Below are 19,743 nucleotides of genomic sequence, written 5' to 3'. Positions count from 1 at the left end.
CCACCTCACCATCTTGGCATTCCCCTATACTGGGGCATTGAACCTTCACAGGACCAAGGGCCTCTCCTCCCATTGATGCTCGACAAGGCCATCCTCTGCAGCTGGAGGCATGGGTCCCTCCATGTGTACTCCTTGGTTGGGGGTTTAGTCCCTGGGAGCTCTAGGAGGTTAATTAGTTGCATCTATTGCCTCCCATTTACTATGAGCTTTACATGGCCTGGCCAAAGAGAAGCACTAGTAAGAGACCTGGAATCAAGGGAAGATCAGGATATTTGTTCATCTAGCTTCTTGCTGTCTCAGCTGAGAACTGGTGGCATTCTTGTCCCCTCAGCTATCTATAGCTTCTTTTAGGCACATCCCTAGCATAATTTTTAAGGACAACCTTCAATAGCTTCCTGTCTGGACTTTTTCTTTTGTTGTTTGTGTGCTAGGAGGCCAGGTTGTCACAGGAGCCTTCAATGTCTCTCGTTTTCAGTTACGAGTGTGCAATCATCGAGATCACTACAAAAGAAGCTTCCATGCTATAGCAGCCTGCAGCAGCATGGATCACAGACATCAATATGGTCTCCAGTGGCAGCCTGGATCAGGAACATCAACATGGTTTCTTGTGGTAGCTCAGGTCATATACTTCAGCATCGCTGACAGCAGAGCAGCACAGATCATGAGCATCGACGTGGCCTCTGGCTGCAGCACCGACCACAAAAGCCTTTCAGGCAAACTGAATCCAGAAAAGGAACCATTCTTTATCACAGATAGTCTGTTGTTACTCAGAGTGATGGTGTAGTGTGTCAGGGACAGGGCACTCATGAGGCCCTCTAACTCTCCTCCCCCAGGCGAGTGAGCAATATGGGTAATATCAGAAGCAGTAGCTCCATGATCCTAGTCAGTCCTGGGCTAGGCAGAACCTGTGGTAGTCCAAGCTTCCCAGTGGCTCAAGCTTCTGCTTCTCTCTGCTTAGCCCACCACTCCATTCTGCCATATCCTCCCCCCTCTCTCTTGCAGGTTCACCTATTAAAATGTTGTTGCAATCTACTGTGTGTCACACACTTCTCCCAAACAACTTTACATGCAGATACTTATTGCAGTGAGTCATTCATTGGTCTGGCTCAAGGTTTCTGAAGCATCATCATAAATACCGAAATATCTCTGACTCATCTTGTATATCCTGTTGTTGCTCAGAGTCAGAGTGAGGTATGCAGCTGAGAGGTATGTCTGGGTCAGGACATACTTCCAGGCCACTGCAAACTGCCCTGCCCTCAATGCCAGTACCCCTGTCGCAATCATAGCAATGACATAGTTCCACTGCTCTCTGCACTGTTCAGCCATCTTTTTTCCAATTCCATGAAACCACTTTTAGAAAGCATCTTCCCATAACACTTGCCTTTTCTAGTTGTTCCAAAGTTACCAAATCCTCTATTCATCTTCTGAGTTTTGCCTTGAAGCCTCCATGGGCCTTTCCTCTCAGAAGTCTCCATAGGCCTCAAGGGTTCTGGTGGCTACTGCCATCTTGAATACGGCAGGTTTTCTTGATTCTGTACTCTGCTCGTATGTTGTATTCCTAACTCTAACCAGGTAACTTGTCATTGTGAGCCAACTGTTGTGAGAACCTTGGAGATTTTGATGAACCCTACACATAAAATTATCTTTCTGTTAGTAATAGTGTATAAGAAATTTTACTTAGATGGTAACACCAAGTGTTCCATATTAGGTCTCCTTGCTCCCTGAGACTATCATGTTAAAAACAAGTTGCGTGGTGTGACAGTGGAACTGGATATCCTTTGAAGCCTGTGATAGTCCCTCCCCAAAGGTCCATATCTAATGGCTTAATCCCCAAGGTGGCTGTATTAGTTAGGATTTTATTGCTGTGAACAGACACCATGACCAAGACAACTCTTATAAGGACAACATTTAATTGGGGCTGGATTACAGGTTCAGAGGTTCAGTCCATTGTTATCAAGGCAGAAACATGACAGCATCCAGGCAGGCATGGTGCAGGAGGAGCTGAGAGTTCTACAACTTCATCTGAAGGCTGCTGGCAGAATACTGGCCTCCAGGCAGCTAGGATGAGGGTCTTATAGCCCACACTCACAGTGACACACCTACTCCAACAAGGTCACACCTTCTAATAGTGCCACTCCCTGGGCCCAGCATATACAAACCATCACAGTGGCTGTAGTGGGATCTACAATGTAGTGACATTGCTACTGTGCCCAAACCAGTCACAGGTACAAAATGTAATATCTCAAAGCTGAGTCCAACTGACACAGGTCAGTAACTGAAAAGACTTTCAATGGCCTTAAATGACCACATCCAGTGGAATGGTCTCTTTCTAGTCAGAGAGCCTGTATCTACTCTTCACTGAGAGGAAATTCAAGCAGTACCAGCTCCAACTAGCAGGTGATACAAAACATATTGAGTCTGAAAGCAAAACTTGCTTTCTTAAATTGAAAGAACACTGTACTACCAATAACAAACTGCCCCTAATGAGTTTTAGAAGAAGACGCAGCAACACTGATTAATAAAGTTCCATGGGCTCTTGCAGGCTGGTAATGTGGCAATCTCTCCTTGCTTAAGCTCACTGAAGCTTTGTCAGACAACAAGGGAGAGAAAATAAGAAAGATGTGAACTTGGGGTTATTGAGCTGGCTCAGCAGTTAAAGGTGGCTGCCAACAAGCCTGCCAAACTAAGGAGTTTGATCTCCAGGACTCACACTGTAGTAAAAGAGAACCTATTCCTGTAAGTTGTCCTCTAACATGCACACAGTAGCATGTGTTTGTGCATCACGCACACACACACACACACACACACACACACACACACACACACACAAGTAAATATTTTTTTAAATAATGTGAACCCCTGAAAGAAAGCAAAGCTGATCCAGCACCAGTACTTTGTGGTATACATGTGAAGAATTCAGGTAGATAAAGCCAATAAAAAGTCCTGTCTCACAGATGAATGAGAGTCAGGTTCACTTAGAACTGAACTAAAACAAGTAAGGGTCGTTTCTAACCATGTCTTCTAGTCTCGGCTGAGTGAAAAAAAAAAATAGCATCAAGAAGCCTACTCCAAGAGGGACTAGATGGCCCTGTAACAATATCTACTAATTAAATTCAACTTGGTGAGCTTTTGCTCCCATGTGACTTAATTTGTGTTGTCTCAGTATTGATTTGTGGCCAGAGTTAAGCATAGCTCTCTTAAAAGCAAGCACATTTTGAAGTGCCACCCACAAGTAGGAAAACATGCAAATGTAATGTCTTCTAAAGTGTTGTGGTCCCGCAGTGGAATGGTCTATGGCTATTAGAGATGACAAGAATGTAGTCTGTGTTGATCTACGTAAATGTGCATGTACAATTATGCTAAGTGAAGCCATGTGTACATATTGATTGACGCCCTGCAGGAACCTAGCTTGTACATCAGCTGAGATCATAAGTGAACCTGAAGTAACACAAATAGAAATGAATGGGCATTAGGTTGTGAGTTATTCTCTTTCTTCCAGAAAGGTTGGTTTACAATGAAAATAAATGAAAGCGAATACAGCAAACAAACAAACAAACAAACATTGCTGTGTGCACGGACCAGTGTAGCAAAGAAGCACATATTGAAATATGAGTCTATCAACTCCAGAAAGGGAACAAACAATAATAGCAGGATGACAGTGACAGGAACAGATCTGCCTTGAAAGACAATATTGAGGTGGTGACTGGCCCAGGTGAAGTTTTCATGATACTGTAGGTTGACTGGTGGCTTTCAGGCAGTATACATTCTATCTGTAGCCTCCCGTTCAGAGGAGTCTACTGCCTTTTCATAAATAAGCCTGTACATTAGACATCAGTTTTGCAAAGGGATCTGAAGAAGAATCACAGCTGTTTGAGAAATGTTAAGTCACTATCCCAGAACCTTGTCTTTGTCTCTGGAGAGGGGAATGGAGGTACTCCTGGGGTGCTGAGGTAACTGTAAGATCCAGAAGTCCAGAGACTTGGAGAGGCTGCAACAAAGCAGACCATTTACCTGGACTTCCCCATATGCAAGCTGTAGGAATAGCAGGCAAGCTGAGGCACTTCTTCTGTCTTCATTCCAAATAGCGTGGGACAGCTAACTGGCTGTATGTGTGCAAAGGCATGCAGCACTTGCTTGCATCTCTTGCTACTGCTTTATCCACCTCTGGGCCATTTTCTTCTGAATTTTTAGCAGCAGAAGAAGATGGAGGCCATTGGACTTCCCATGGCTGGATTGTAGCTTCCTCACTTGGGCTGTCAGGCAGTGACAGCACTCTGGGGGACCCTGGGCAATTCACCTCTGTCAGGCTAGCAATAAATAAGGTCTATGTGGTTTTCCCAAGGCAGGGTTTGCCAGATCCTTTATGCATTTTATCCGAAGGTTGGACTTTGCTAATTAAATGAAAAAGTTATGCTAGTATGGGAGGAAGTCCATGTCAAATCTGCACGCCCTTTCCCTTGTTTGTGGCTTAGATTGTCTACTGGCATTAGACTCTTCCCCTTCCTCTACTTCCTAATACTGAGGACTGCTGTGCTCTGCTGGAATGAGAATCTGCTCAAGCACACATACCACTCATAAATGATTCTCAGGACCAATGTGTCATAGGTGTGATAGATTGACACTTCATCAACAACTGTGAAGTCATCTGGAGGAACTGTAGTCTTCTTAGAAGAATGTTTCTGACCTCTGCAGATATACAAGAATAGAGCTACTGTCCTTGGAACACCATCTTCAGGAATGATGCCAGCAGCGAAGGAAGAGAGAGCAGAATGGGATCTACAGCTTGGTGTGAAGGAGACCAATGTAATGTCTGCCAAGCTGCAGCTGTTTTCCTTATGAAACAGTAGTCATAGAAACGAAATGCCTCTCCACTGAAGGACTGCTGTGACTCACAAATAAAGGAGGCTCAAGAGTATCACTGCACTGTGCCACAGCTGAGATCCTGATGCTGCGGCACTCTCATTTATCTGGTCAGATGTGAAATGGGAGCCAAGAGGTGGGAACTTCAGCCAAGGGCTTGCTTTTATAGATGTAAATTCAGGAAGTGGCTGACCAGTGCTAGTCCAAAGATAGCAACAAGAAATGAAATGACACTGAATAGACACTTGTATTGTGTGTTTGTGCACAGCTCATTGGAGCCTCTGAAAAGGATGACAAAGAGAAGGACATTCCAAGGTGACAATGGCTGGAAAATCTGCCCAAAACAATCACCTGGCTAGTACCACTGAGCCAGCCTCTTAAGAAAGCTCATACTGACATTTACCCTGGCATGATTGTTGACTTTGGAGTGAGAACCTTGTATTCTACTTTGCTGGCAGCTAGGCAAACTCCAAAATGACCTTGAACCCAGCCATCTAGAAGGAGACCACCAAGTAGATGTCACCACAAAGGCATCCAAACCTAAGCCTGGGGACCCCCAAACCTCACCTATCTCTCTTCTACCCAGCTATAGGCTGTAGGCATCTTTAATCACCAATCAGGGATAACTTGGGGACAAGGTTACACAGCATCATGTGGGTCTACATGTAGATTCTCACGTCCCTGGGAGCAACCAGGCCTTGGGAACCACTATTTAGCATTACAATACATAGCAAAAGACCACCTCAATACCACCTCTTCTAATCATTGTAGTTACAGTGTGTACCACCATCACCAGCTTTTAAGTGGGTATTGGGAATCCAAACTTATCTTGATTTTTATGCTTGCATGGCAGGCACTTTATTGACTGATCTTCCAAGCTAAGAGGAAGGGTTATTATTATTATTGTTGCTCTTGGTGTTACTATTATTTTTTTAACTGAGCATTTACTATGTGCCAACCTGGCAAAAATGAGATAATATGTTCAAAAATAGCAAGTTGAGGGGGGGCTCTTCATGAAATACGTACTTTAAAAATAATAGGACAAGGTCAAATTAACCAACTCTTGCTAATCCTTGGCTGAGGGATCAGGAAAACAGAGACTTGGGCTGAATTGTAGCTCTTCACAGTTGATGACTTCTGGCCAGGGGTGAAGTGGGGTGACAGGGAAGGACTTAATTTTCTTTGACAGGCTGGCCACTAGAGGGTTGATCATGTTCTAATGAGTATATGGGCACCACAAATTGGACTTGGTGGGGGGCATAGCAGTGAGAGTATGGACCTAGAAGGAATGGGAAGTGAATGTGATAGAGCGCAAAATATGAAATCCCCAAATAATTAATAATAATATTATGTTGGCAGGAAAAAAGAAAACTTGCCTCCAATAAAACAAAGTCCATGGACTGTCTCTTTATAAAGTATTAGAGGCTCACATGGTGGAAAGAGAGAACTGACTCATGCAAGTTTCCTCTGACTTCTACATGTGCACCATGCCCCACCTTTCCAATAAATAAACATGCAAAAAGTATAAAGTATATTCAAAGCAGAGAAACTTACTAGTTACTGCTTACAAACCATCCTTATTACTAGGAAAACTATTTCTGTATATTTTGTACTGATAACAGAATGCAATAAAATGGAACTAGTATGGTGGGTCATCCAGGAAACAGGCTATTGCAAGTCTGAAAGGACAGCAGCCAGCATAGTAATTCATTGTAATATTCAAAAAGATGTTTAGCATATAGAGAACTGCTATACTAACAAGGTTTTATCCTCTTTCACTGATTCACATATTATTTTATTTAATATTTATTATTTATTTACCAAATATATACTAAGCATAGTATTGTGCTTGGAATAGCACTGACTGGTAGAAGGATAAATGAGACAACGTTCTTTCTTCTTTTAATGTATGTTTATTTTTTATTTTTAAAATTTTATTTAATCTTTTTTTACAATCTAGACTTTATCCCCCTCGTGGTCCACACTTTGACTCTTCCACATCCCATACCTCCCCACCCTCCACCCCCAGTCTCAATGAGGATGTCCCCACCCATTACCCCACCAGACCTCTCCACTCCCTGGGGCTCCAATGTCTCTTGAGGGTTAGGTGCATCTTCTCTGACTGAACCCAGACACAGCAGTCCTCTGCTGTATATGTGTTGGAGGCCTCATATCAGCTGGTGTATGCTGTATGCTGCCTGGTTGGTGGCTCAGTGTCTGAGACATCTCAGGGGTCCAGGTTAGTTGAGACTGATGGTCTTCCTACAGGGTCACCCTCCTCCTCATCTTCTTCCAGCTTTCCCCTAATTCAACCATAGGAGCCAGTAGCTTCTGTTCATTGGTTGGGTGCAAATATCTGCATCTGACTCTTTCAGCTGCTTGTTGGGTCTTCCAGGGCAGTCATGATAGGTCCCTTTTTGTGAGCATTCCATAGCCTCAGTAATAATGTCATGCCTTGCCCCCCTCCAGCTGGATCTCACTTCGGGCCTGTCACTGGACTTCCTTTCCCTCAGTCTCTTCTCCATTTTTGTCCACGCAGTTCTTTTACACAGGAACAATTATGGGTCAGACATTTGACTGTGGGATGGCAATCCCATCCCTCCACTTGATTCCCTGTCTTTCTGCTGGAGGTGGACTCTACAAGTTCCCTCTCCCCACTGTCAGGCATTTCATCTAAGGTCCCTCTCTTTGAGTCCTGAGAGTCTCTCACCTCCCAGGTCTCTGGTACATTCTGGAGGGTCCCCCACCTTCATTTACACAATGGAATACTATTCAGCTATTGAGAATGAGAGCATCCTGAGTTTTTCACGCAAATGGATGGAACTAGAAAATATCATCATGAGTGAGGTAACGCAGACCCAAAAAGATATGCATAGTAGGTACTCACTAATAAATGGATATTAGACATAAAATACAGAATTTCCAGGATACAATCCACAGAACTCAAGATGGTTAACAAGCTGAAGGGCCTAAGTGAGGAAGCCTCAACCCCACTTGGAAGGGAGAAGAAAGCAATCACAGGAGGCGGGAGGGAGAGAACTGGGTGGGAAAGGGGACAGGAAGGGGAAGAGGGGGAGATGATCAGGTATTGGGTGGGGGAACAGGACTGAAGCCCTGAGGGCCAACAGAAAGAATGGAAACAGGCATTCTCGAGAGGTAAGAGAAAGCTTTCTTTCCTTCTTTCTCTTTCCTGACTTTAAAAATTTTTATTGTTTGAGAATTTCATACATGTATATAATGTGTATAGATTAAGTCTACCCTTTATTTCCTTCCCTCAGATCCTCTCTCCCCCCACTGTCCCTTCCCAGTCTCATGTGTTTAATTTCTTTCTTTTTTTTTTTTTTTTTGTTAAATCTATAGAATCTACTTAGTGCTGCCAATCTGTGTAATATGAGTGTAGATGCTAAGCACGGTAGCCTCTCAGGGGGGCTTCTGTATGTAGCTCAGACTGACCTAGAACTCACTGTGTACCTCCAGCTGGCCTCACGGTGATCCACTTACCTCTGCTTCCCAAGTGCTGGAATTACAGGTGTGAGCCACCCTACTCAGATTAGGACAGCTTTCTTTCTTTCTTTCTTTCTTTCTTTCTTTCTTTCTTTCTTTCTTTCTTTCTTTCTTCCTTCCTTCCTTCCTTCCTTCCTTCCTTCCTTCCTTCCTTCCTTTATTTGACAAGGTCTTGTTATACCACCCGGGCTTGCCTCCAAATCCCAATTCCCCTGTGGCTCCCCAAGTTCAGGCATTATAGGTGTGTGCCACTACATCAAGCTAGGCGGTTTTTAGTTTAGAGGCCCTCCTGTATAATTTAATAGTACCAGTCACAATAATTATAATGAATTTGCTGACTATTTTATTATAGTACTGTAGTATGATGAACACTGAAACCTGAACATATACATGTACTGGGGGATCACAGATCAAGTGATGAATTCAATCATAAGGTAAGTTACAGGGAGACTGTCACAGGCTTGGCATCAAGGATTAAGCAGAGTTCACAAAATAACTTGTAAAGATTCTATCACATTATTGAGATCAGACAAGTGCTAATTTTGAGGCAAAAAGAGAAGAAAATGTTCCTCATACATATAAAATAGGTTTCTGTTTTTTCTCACTTCATTCGTGTTTCCATTTAATTACTCTTTGTTCAATGTGTTATCTGCTGTGCATACTATTCAAGGCACTGAGAATATAGCTCTATGAAAACAGACAAGACTCCCTTATCCTTCTAGTTTACTTTCTATAGGTAAGGAGGTAGGCAAGAAACCAATGAGCAAAATCTGTAGCATCAGATTGTGTACTAAGTTCTTTAGACTGGATGCTGGGAAGCGATATAGAGGATTGTGATGCCCATACTCAAATGAGGTGATAAGGTAAAGCACTGATGGGAATGTTTCGTGGAAGCCAAGAAGAAAGTCATGAAACTAGGAGGGGAAGGTGGTTTAGGTACATCAGTCTAATATGGCTAGATCTTCGAAAAATGGTGGCAAAAAAATAAGATCCAAAAGGAGACATGAGTTCAAATAATGGGAGAACATTATAAAATTTACTGAAGTATCTTACTTTTATTCTGAGACGTGAAATCATTGGAAGTCATAAAATTATAGTTGGTGGTTGTAAATTTCACTCTCAAACATTGGAAAACTCCTAAAATAAAATAAGCATTTCTGTGTTCCAATGTCAACAATAAAATGTGGCTTTAAAAGCTTTTTTATTACAATAAAGTGAGATAAAATACATTATAAAACTTCTGAGTTTTAAAAACTACTTAAGAGATTTTTTTTATTAAAGTTATCATTTTAGAATATTTTTCTCTGTCACTCAGTGTTCCCCTCTAGCAGAGGGTCATGTTGATGTCCCTGGTCTGTATTGCCACCAGATACCAAGCTGAGGTCCATGGCATGTGCAGACACTGAAGATCATGTGGATATCAGTGGTCTGTGCTGTCTCTAGAAACCATGTGTAATTCTGTGCTTTTGCTGACTGTGAAGGGCAAGGAAGCTACTTTTGACATGGTATTGATGACTACAGACTCACAGTTGACAAAGACATAGAAGGCATAGAAGGCTTCTGTGACAACACCTACCCCAACACCATGCCCTCCCACCAAAAGGATAACAGCTTAGACAGAAAGCCTTCAAGGAGAACTCCCAAAAATTGTGATAAGGATTCTGAAGTGTAGCTTTCCACAATTGATGGCTTCCAGTGGCAGTATGTGTTAGGAAGGACTCAGGTTTTATTTAAGGAGCTGTCCACCAGAAGTTTTTGTGAGTATATGGGCAACACGAATTGGACTTTTCTTCTTCCTCCTCTTCCTCCTCCTCTTCCTCCTCCTCTTGCTCCTCTTCCTCTCTTCTCCACCACCACCTCCTCCTCTCTTCCCCCTCCTTCTTGTTATAGGGAGGAGTTTGGATGGCAGAGGTGACAGGTGGATCCGGGAGGACTGAGAAGTGAGTGTGATCAGGGTTCATGATATGACATTTCTAAATAATAAATAAAAATAGTATATAAAAAGACTTGTATCTTATTTGAAGGGTTGCTTTCCCCACAGGGTAAGGAACTGGAGTATAAGTAGAGATAGGCTGATAAGAGAATGCCAAACACATCACATAAAGTTATTCAAGAAAGAGATTGAGGAGCACTCGAGTTGGAGGAGAATAGGGTATGTGTTTAGAGAATCTTTTCTTTGTTTTACAATACTTATTTTATTTTAAAATTGTGTGTGTGTGTGTGTGTGTGTGTGTGTGTGTGTGTGTGTGTGTGTGCCTTGACTGCCCATAGACCTTCAGGAAAAAGTGGAGCCTTTTGATCCCTTCAGCTTGTTCACCTGCTTTTAGAGAAAATGTTTCACACTACAGCTCAGATTGGCCCAGAAATCCTGCTTTCAAGACAGGCTAGCTTTAAACTTGGAGCAATGCCTGGGCCACTATCTCCTTTTAAAGGGGACCTTGAGAGAGAAAATACAGAAGAACCCTCCAAACTCTTTGCAGACCTTTGGGAGATATTCACCATGAGGATTTTAAATAAATGGAACAATGAAGAGGATGGTTCCAAAGGTCTGGCCTTAAACAATGTTGCTGCTTAAATTTCAGTAGCATAGCGTACTTGGATTTCAGTATGCTTACAGCCAAGAAGAGTGGGAAAGGCTTTGTATCTGGCCATTTCTAAAACAGAAGATAGTCGATCAAAGCAGCAGGCTCTCTTCTGGATATTTCTCCAAATGGCCACTGAGTGGCAGTCCAGGTAAGATTATAACAAAACACAACCTTGCTGAATATGTATTCTATTTATTAAATGGAGGGTACATAGTGTTAAGTGTGACAGCATTTTCATCTCACTGACTCATGCCACATACCCACTGGAGACTAAGAAAGTAATTTTCGAGTGGCTTGCTATGAGCAAACGCTATATACCATTTGCTCTCTCTAGGATCTGTGTGCTGTGTTTGTAGAAAAGAGTTGACTATATACATGAGTGTGTGTGCCTCTGCCTCCTAAGTACTGACATTAAAGTGTGAGTCATCATACAAGGCATGTATACGTATATGTACATATATATGTGTGTGTGTGTATGTATATATTATATTACATATTACATATGTATGAATATATATCTAACCTATTTATATATCTAATATATATTAGATATATCTTTATGTATATATCTATATATAAAAGTATAAATACAGATATGGATTTAAAAAATTGTCACATACCACAGGCTGGCATTGAACTTGCTATATTGTTAAGGATGACCTTGAGCTTCTGGTCCTCCTACTTTGAGTTCCTGAGTGTTGGGATTACAGATACACACCACCATACTCCATTTTTCTATTGTTGGGGATGAAATATGGGGCAAGCACTCTATTTCTTGAGCCTGATACTCATATGCATTTATGTGCAACTCATAAACATTAATGCTTGCACTTTGCAAGCTTCTGGTCTAGCTGCACAATGTAGTCTAGCTTCCAGGAAGCTAGGATGAGGGTCTTAAAGCTCACACCCACCTACTCCAACAAGGCTACACCTCCTAATAGTGCCAATCCCTGGGTCAAGCATATTCAAACCATCACAATGGTCAAGCATGAACTTTTGATTTTACAACCCCTATCTTCTGAGTGCTCCGCTTACAAGCCATGCCTTGCACCAGTCCAGTCTTTTGTAAACATTTGGTACTTACAGCCTCAGTAGTTGTGATTCCAATATTTAGAAGAAACCCAAGTTGTCCATGCCTTGTGGTGAGTTGCAATTTTGCAAAGGCATGCATTTGATCTTTGTTTCTTATCAGGCTGATATGTAGAAAAGACATCCATGGACCTAGGCTTGTTGAACCTTGTTAATCCAATGGCTTTTATAGCTCAGAGCAAGAACTCTTGTGAAATCAGAACTTTCTTTCCTGTACCCAGGTGTTTTATTTTTTTAATTAACTGAAAAGAAAAGCAACTGCTGACAATGGAAGTGAACAGAAATGGTAGGATGTTAAGAAGGTAATGAATGAGTCTTTTGCATACCACAAGCTTCATAAAGGAAGTCACACACCACAGCGATCTTTGGCAATGTCAAGAACCTGTTTAACAGCTTTAAAGAAGAAACCCCACGTTTACATCTTGTTCCCCAAATGCTTTTGCTCTGGAGTGGCAAGCGTGTGCTGCTTGCAAAGTATAGCGACAAACATTTGCTTCATGTAAGAAAAATCAGAGGCACCAAGTTCGCCTCTTCTCTACATCTTGGAATAGTAGCTGTTCCTTTATGGAGATGAGGGTGAAACTAGCAATTTTTCTGTCTTGTCAAGATTTTTAAAATAAGAATTTTCTTGTAAAGGAGTGTGGAGTGGGGTGAAAGTTCTAAAAGGCCAAAGAAAAATTTAGATCAGGTGGACATGAATTTTAATTATCAGCTATACATATCTCCAGCCTTTTGTGAAATCCCCAGGCTGCCAGCCCCAGGTTACCACTGTATTATTGGAATGAGAGAGAGAGAGAGGCTGTCTTCCCTGAGAAATTAGAATCAGAAGTGTCACTTATCTTAAACTTCTATCCTAAAAGACAAGATCCTGGCATAAAGCCAAGAAGAACTATCTGTTTAGACTATTTTTGGAGTGCTTGAACAAGGACACATGCTGTGTTGTAAGTTTAATGTTCAGGGTTCTCTTAAGACAGTATTTTTAAAAGGAGGATAAATAATAGATACTTGACTTTATTTGAATGGTATCCTTGTGTAAATCTCTGAGATTCTGTTCTTTTACATAGAAAACAATCTACCTTGGTTTATGTTTTTTCTTCTCATTTTAAAATTCTTTAACATTTAATTCTTTATTTAAATGCTGTGCTGGTTTGAATAGGAATGGCCCATGACTGGTTCATAGAAAGTGGTCCTATTAGGAGGTGTGGCCCTGTTGGAGTAGGTGTGGTCTTTTTGGAGGAAGTGTGTCACTAGGGTAGATTTTGATGTCTCGTGTACTCAGGCCAGGTACAGTGTGACAATGTCTCTTCTTGCTGCCTGCCAATCCAGATGTGTAACTCTCAGCTACATCTCTAGTACCATGTCTCCCTGCACATCACCCTGATTCCTACCATGATGATAATGGACTAAACCTCTAAATTGTAAGCTAGCTCCAATTAAATGTTTTTCCTTTATAAGAGTTGCCATGGTCATGACGTCTCTTCACAGCAATAGATGCCCTAACTAAGATAGAAATTGGTTCCAGGGGTCAGGTATTGATGCAATAGACCAGTCCATGTTTTTGTTTGGAGGAATGTGAACTTTGGAACTTTGGGTTAGGAAAGCAGTGGAATGCATTAAGAGCTGCTTAATGGGTGGCATTTGGGCAGAGAACACTTTTGACCCTGGCAGTATGGCTCATGAGTTTTCAAAGGGGAACAGGGACTCTATCTAGAACTGGGCTGGGGGACATTTGTGTGATATTCTGGCCAGGAGTGTCATTTCATTCTGCCCATGTCCTGAGAATTTGAGTGAAGCTGAACATAAAAGCCAGTACTGTAGTAACTTTTGTTATTAACATACTTTCTAGGAGATTTAAAAGAGAAACACAGAAATGACTATAAATCTAAGTTAATGTTACATAATGTATAGTTATAATTTGTTTGTTTCAACACAAAACACATGGAAGGGGAGAGAGATATAGAAGTAGAGTTTTATATGCGATTTTGCTTAAGTGGATATAAGTAAAAATCAATTTTTATGTTGTTTGAATATTATATATTATTCTATAGTAGTTCCTCTAATAACCACAGAGAACATGTAAAGAATATTCTCAAAATATGGGTGCATAAAAATTAGGTAAACACAAAAGAAAGAAGTGACGAGGGACAAAACATTGTGTTTTTATATTCCAAAAACTTAAAAACATTTTTATATCTGAAGAAGAATTAAGAATATAATTTCATTTGCTATAGCTAAAAAAACCAAACATATTCCCTAAAAGCTGCAAAACAGCAACAAAAGGCAGGCATTAAAGATGAAAATAAATAGGAGGGTACTGTGAAAAGCAATCAAGGAGGGCTCCCAGTGTCAACTTTGGGCCTCCATATGCACACATAGCATACATATATACATGCACCTGAACAAACACTAGCATGCATCTATACATAAGTGCATAGCGCACACACACATCACATAAGAAAAAATAATAAAAGTTAATAAGATAAATTGGAAGCCTGGGGCAATGAATGGTACATGCTTGTAGCCCCAGTACTCAGGGGACTGAGATGGGTATTTCAAATTTGAGAACAGCCGGGTTTACACAAGATCCTGTCTCAAATATATATATCAACATATACATAATGGAATATTATTCAATTGTAAAAAGAATGCAATCTTGTCATTTGTAACATGATTGTGACTGGAGATTATTATGTTAGATGACATAAGCAAGGCACAGAAGGACAAATAGCACACGGTCACATTTATATGTGACATGTAATGAAGCTGATGTTGTGGAAGTTCAGAGTAGACAGACTGGGGTAACAGCTCCCTTGGTAAAGTGCTGCCTGGAGTAAAGAACGCCTGGGCTCTATCCACAGCATCTCCACAAAGTGGTGTGGTAGCACAATTCTTTAATAGCAGCACTCTGGAAGTGGAGGCAGGAGAATCCGAAATTGAAGGGAATTTTTGGCTACATAGCTAGTCTGAGGCCGGCCTGGAATACATGTCATTTTTTTCTAGACAAGAAAGATGACTTCGAAAATGTTGAGAGTAGAATATTGTTTACCAGAGATGAGGGGAGTATGGAGGAGTTGGAACACGGAGAGCTCAAGTGCTGGGTGCTTCATTGTAGTTAGAATAAAAGGTCTGCTGTTCCACTGCAAAGAAGAGACACCACAGGTACCGATTATGTGCTTTATATTTCAAAAACCCAGAAAAAAGCCTTCTACATGTCAACTTTCACTGCAAAAAATAAATGTTTGAGGATAAAGGTACATTTTTTAAAAATCTTTAAATTGTTTTCAGCTTTCCTAGTTAGTGTCTCACTATACAGACCAAGATGGCCTTGAATTTGCACAAAACCTCCTTTTCTACTCTCCCAAGTGCTAGGGATTATATTCCTTCTAATTTCAGCCATGCTCAGCAGAAAGCTATAAGTACATTGATTTATATATCACCCAGTGTATCCATGTATGTTATCACCCACAGTATTCTATTAACTTGTGTCAATTTTATTTTATGTATTACCATATGTGCTGGTTAGTTTTTGTCAATTTACAGTCCCTTGGAAAGAGGAAAGATGAGAAAAAGCCTCAATCAGACCGGCCTGTGTGCAAGCCTGTGGGACATTTTCTTGATTGGTGCTTGATGAAGAAGCGTTCATGTTGCTGTGGGTGTTACCAATCCTGGGCAAATGAGCAAGCCCCAGGGAGCAAGCCAATAAGCAGCATTCCTTTATAATCTCTGCTTCAATGCCTGCCTCCAGGTTCCTGCCCTGCTTGAGTTCCTGATCTGACTTCTCATCGTGGATTATAAACTGTAAGCTGAAATAAACCCTTTCCTCCCTAAAGGTGCTTTGGCTCATAGGGATTATCACAGCAAAAGAAAAGCAAACTAAGACAGCTAGAAACATGAATTTAAGAGAAAAAATACCAAAAGTTTCAATGGTTTTTAAAAAATAAATAGAAAAATTTATCCAACACCTAATTTGGAATTTTAAGGAACTCCAAATAGCCAAAATAGCCTTGAAAAAATAACGGAATTGGAGGACTCAATTTTCAAAAAACCTCCTTAGCATTTACTGAGTGTGTGTGCGTGTGCATGTGGGTGTTCTCTCCTTCCACCATCTGAGGTTCGGGAGTTGAATTCAGGTTTTCAGGCTGGTTGTAAGCATCTTTACCTATCAAGCCAACTTATTGGCCTCGTTTGGTTTTTCAATGTCAAAACCTACTATAGAACTAATGAAAGCAAAATGTGTGTTACTGGTATGAAAAATAGACACAGATCAGTGGGGTGGAATCAAGTGCTCAGAAAGAGACATTTATATACCTGTTGAGGTTATTTTTTTTTTTTGACAGTGGTACTAAAAACACTTAGTGGGAAAAAGATAAATGGTGCTGAGAAAGCAGAGTCTCCTCATGTTTAAAAAATGCAATTGGACCCATCCCTTACAACTTGTTCTTATTTGAATCTGAAATACTGGCTCATTTTTTGTTGTTTATTTGTTTTTAAAAAACACCTGCTCCTGGTTGTATTGCTTTGGTAGGCTCTGGGTAGTCTAGGAGGCCAGACCTAGCAGGAGGAAGTTGAGGATGGGCCCTTGGAGGTATATTATCTCAGCTGATTCTTGTCTCTCTTTACCTCCTAGTCCACTTCCAGGTGAACAAGATGCTGCCACAATGCTCCCACTTCCACAGAGTCACTATATTTTGCCTTTGCTGCTATGATCAACTGTGATCCTCAGGAAAAGTAAGCCAAAACAAGTCTTTCCTCTCTTAAGTTGCTTCTGTTGGGTCGTTTGTCATAGTGAGGTGAAATATAACTAATATGCACTATATATAATGAAAATGGTTCAAAGACCTAAATGTAAGAGCTATGATCACTGCTTGCTGCAGATACAATTCATCTCCTCAACAAAGCTACTGCCCTCTTTCTCTAGAATGGCTATGTAGAAGCTGCAAAATCAAACTGTAAGTTGGCAGGCATGCAAGATAGGCCAATGATTCCCAACTGCCAACTCAGATAGCCAATCCCGGCTATTTACTTTGAGAGAAAAGATCTGAGAGGATGGTTTTCAGCTGACGTTCATTCTAAAGCCAAGAAAAAAGCCAGGTTCAGAATTAAGTGTTTTAGTTAGGAGAGATGACAGAGGTTCTGGTTAGTCAACAAAATGATGGACTGGGTATTAGGACTATCTTGTACCTCACTGGTACAAATTGGCACAATTATCCTCTAATTGTATTTTGAGAGAAAAGTTTGATTTTTAACAGGAAGGGTGATATGTAGGAGGAGCTTAGGTGGGAGGAGTATGGAGAGGAAGAGGATGAGAAGGAGAGGAGGAGCTAGGAGACAAGAGAGGGGGAACATGGAGGTAGATGTACATGTGTCTCCACCAGTCAAAGATAGTTGATATATCTAGGTTGGGTATTGGGTTACACTTCTGATTGTGTGGGCATCTTGTTATTGAGCATTATCAAACTTATGAAGCCCTTGATTAACATTAAAAAAAATTGTATAAAAGCAAAAAGCAGGAAGAGGTATGGGATAGGGGTTTTCTAGGGAGGGGAAATGGGGAAAGGGGATGGCATCTGAAATGTAAATAAACTATCCAATAAAAATAAAGAAAAAAACAAAAACAAAAAGGAAAAGCTCATATTAATTCCATTCTTCTGAAGCTCTGTGATAGCATTTAATAACACCCTGATGGGATGTCTTCCACATATAGTATTATGATATTTCTTCAAATAATTGCTAAAAGATACAGGATCTAATTGTTCTATAATACTCATACCCATTTTATCTAGATGTTCAATGGATCTATAAATCTCCCCTTGGGATTCATCATAGTAACTGTAATGGAACCTCTGACCCCAATGGCAGAAATCAGAAGAAACCACAAAGAGATTACTAGGATCTGCTAGATATTTACTGAAGAGTTTTCTGAATTCCTGTTCCTTTGACTCACTCAGAGCTCCAACCAGTACAGGAATAATGGTAAACTCATCTTTATGGCTTTCCATGGCTTTAGCTGTATAAGGCAAATGCATTTCAATACTGTGATCATCTTCATCTGTCTGCAGCCACATGTGTTCAAGCATTCCTGTCTTCCAAAGCTCTCCGTAAATCTTTTGGCCAATACGAAGATCATACAGAGGAGTCCTATATATATCCACACTAGAGAGTGCACATCAAGACAGGGACACATGATGGGAAGGCCCAAGGATGAAAATTCTCCGGGTAATAGATGGATCCACTTGTTTGTAAGCATGGGCAGCACAAGACCCACAGTACGTGTATCCCGCATGGGGTGCAATAATGGCTCTAGCAGGTCTTTTTGTAGGCTGGACTTGTGAAAGCCAACCTTCTAGCTGGGCATTCAGCTGAGTTCCTGAGGTGATGTACCAGCTCCCAGTGTGGCTGGCTTCCCGACAGACCACTTGGTTGGACATCTTCATGTCTGTGCTGCCTATGGTGCACGAGGATGAATGAGGAGGCCGTGATACACATTTATTATGGAGAAATTCCATAAAGCACTATTTTTATAAGATCTCTAAATTTTATAATCTTTACATTGTATATAAAAATGTTGTCCCCTTATTTTAATAAAATATTTTGATGTAATATGAAAGTATGCCAAATTTAATTACATTATGCATTAAGTTCTATATTTTGTATTTGATGGTCTAAAGATCAAACTCAAAATAATTTAGAAAGCCAAAATAAACATGTTTAACGAATTATGAGCAAATTCGTTATAACAAGTAGATTTCCTAAGCGTGCAAATTTTTAGTGTAATTCTGTACAAGGGGTCACAAAATCTGGATTTAATGCAAATAACTGCAGAAGTGTGACTTTGGAAAGCCTATGTAATGCATATCTTTCTGCACTAAAATTTGTGCACTAGTGCATGGGCAAGAACCCTGTGAAGTTAAAATAGGAATTGAATACAGCACTGTATATAAAATCATATAACAAATCTCCAGAATAAACCTATCAAATGCATGCTTCTAAAAGAGCACTTGGAAGTGATGGGGCAGACTGATCCCAAATGCTCGCTCTTTCTTTCTTTCTCTCTTTCTCTCTCTCTCTCTTTCTCTCTCTCTCTCTCTCTCTCTCTCTCTCTCTCTCTCTCTCTCTTTCTTTCTTTCTTTCTTTTTTTCTTTCTTTCTTTTACTATGATAAAACATTTTACCCAGACCTGAAGTAGGGTAAGGCAAGTGAAATGTTCAATCCATAAGCCCATGATTCTGACAGTTAATGTCTCCTTCTTCACTTTTGTCCTCAGAGTCTTATCCAGCTATCATACTATTATCTTGAAGAGTGCGTTGCTCAGGCTATAAATGTTCCATCTCTCCTTGATGGCTCGTCAGCAGATCATGAATCTGCAGCCAAAGCCTCCAGAAGTCAAATGAGTTTCATGTAGGATCCCCAAGGTAATGATGGTCTGTTTTCTTAGAGATAAATCTATAAAATGGACAACTTCAAGTGTCATTTGCCAGACACCTTCCACTTCTGTTTGAGACAGAGTTTCTCATTGGCTTAGAACTTTGCCAAATAGGCTAGATTAACTGATCAGGCAGCTTCCAGAGATCTGTATGTCTCTGCCTCCCAACTCACCACAACTGAAAAAGTAATTTTCAGAAAGCTACTGGACAAGTCTAATGTTCATGATTCACTGGGAATGAGGCTTTAGGGAGCTACAGATCCCTTATTCCTTCCCACTAGC

The 19,743-nt window shown here is 40.8% G+C and overlaps 1 pseudogene; it reads right to left on the bottom strand.

The window, feature by feature from the left end:
- Window positions 1–615: 615 nt before the first annotated feature.
- On the bottom strand, window positions 616–18,466 carry LOC117695131 (protein MEMO1 pseudogene; annotated as a pseudogene).
- Window positions 18,467–19,743: the final 1,277 nt, after the last annotated feature.

This window comes from Arvicanthis niloticus, chromosome X (assembly GCF_011762505.2).
Source record: "Arvicanthis niloticus isolate mArvNil1 chromosome X, mArvNil1.pat.X, whole genome shotgun sequence".
NCBI lineage: Eukaryota > Metazoa > Chordata > Mammalia > Rodentia > Muridae > Arvicanthis > Arvicanthis niloticus.
The sequence above is the reverse complement of the archived record's forward strand: the minus strand, read 5'-3'. Positions and strand labels throughout refer to the sequence as shown.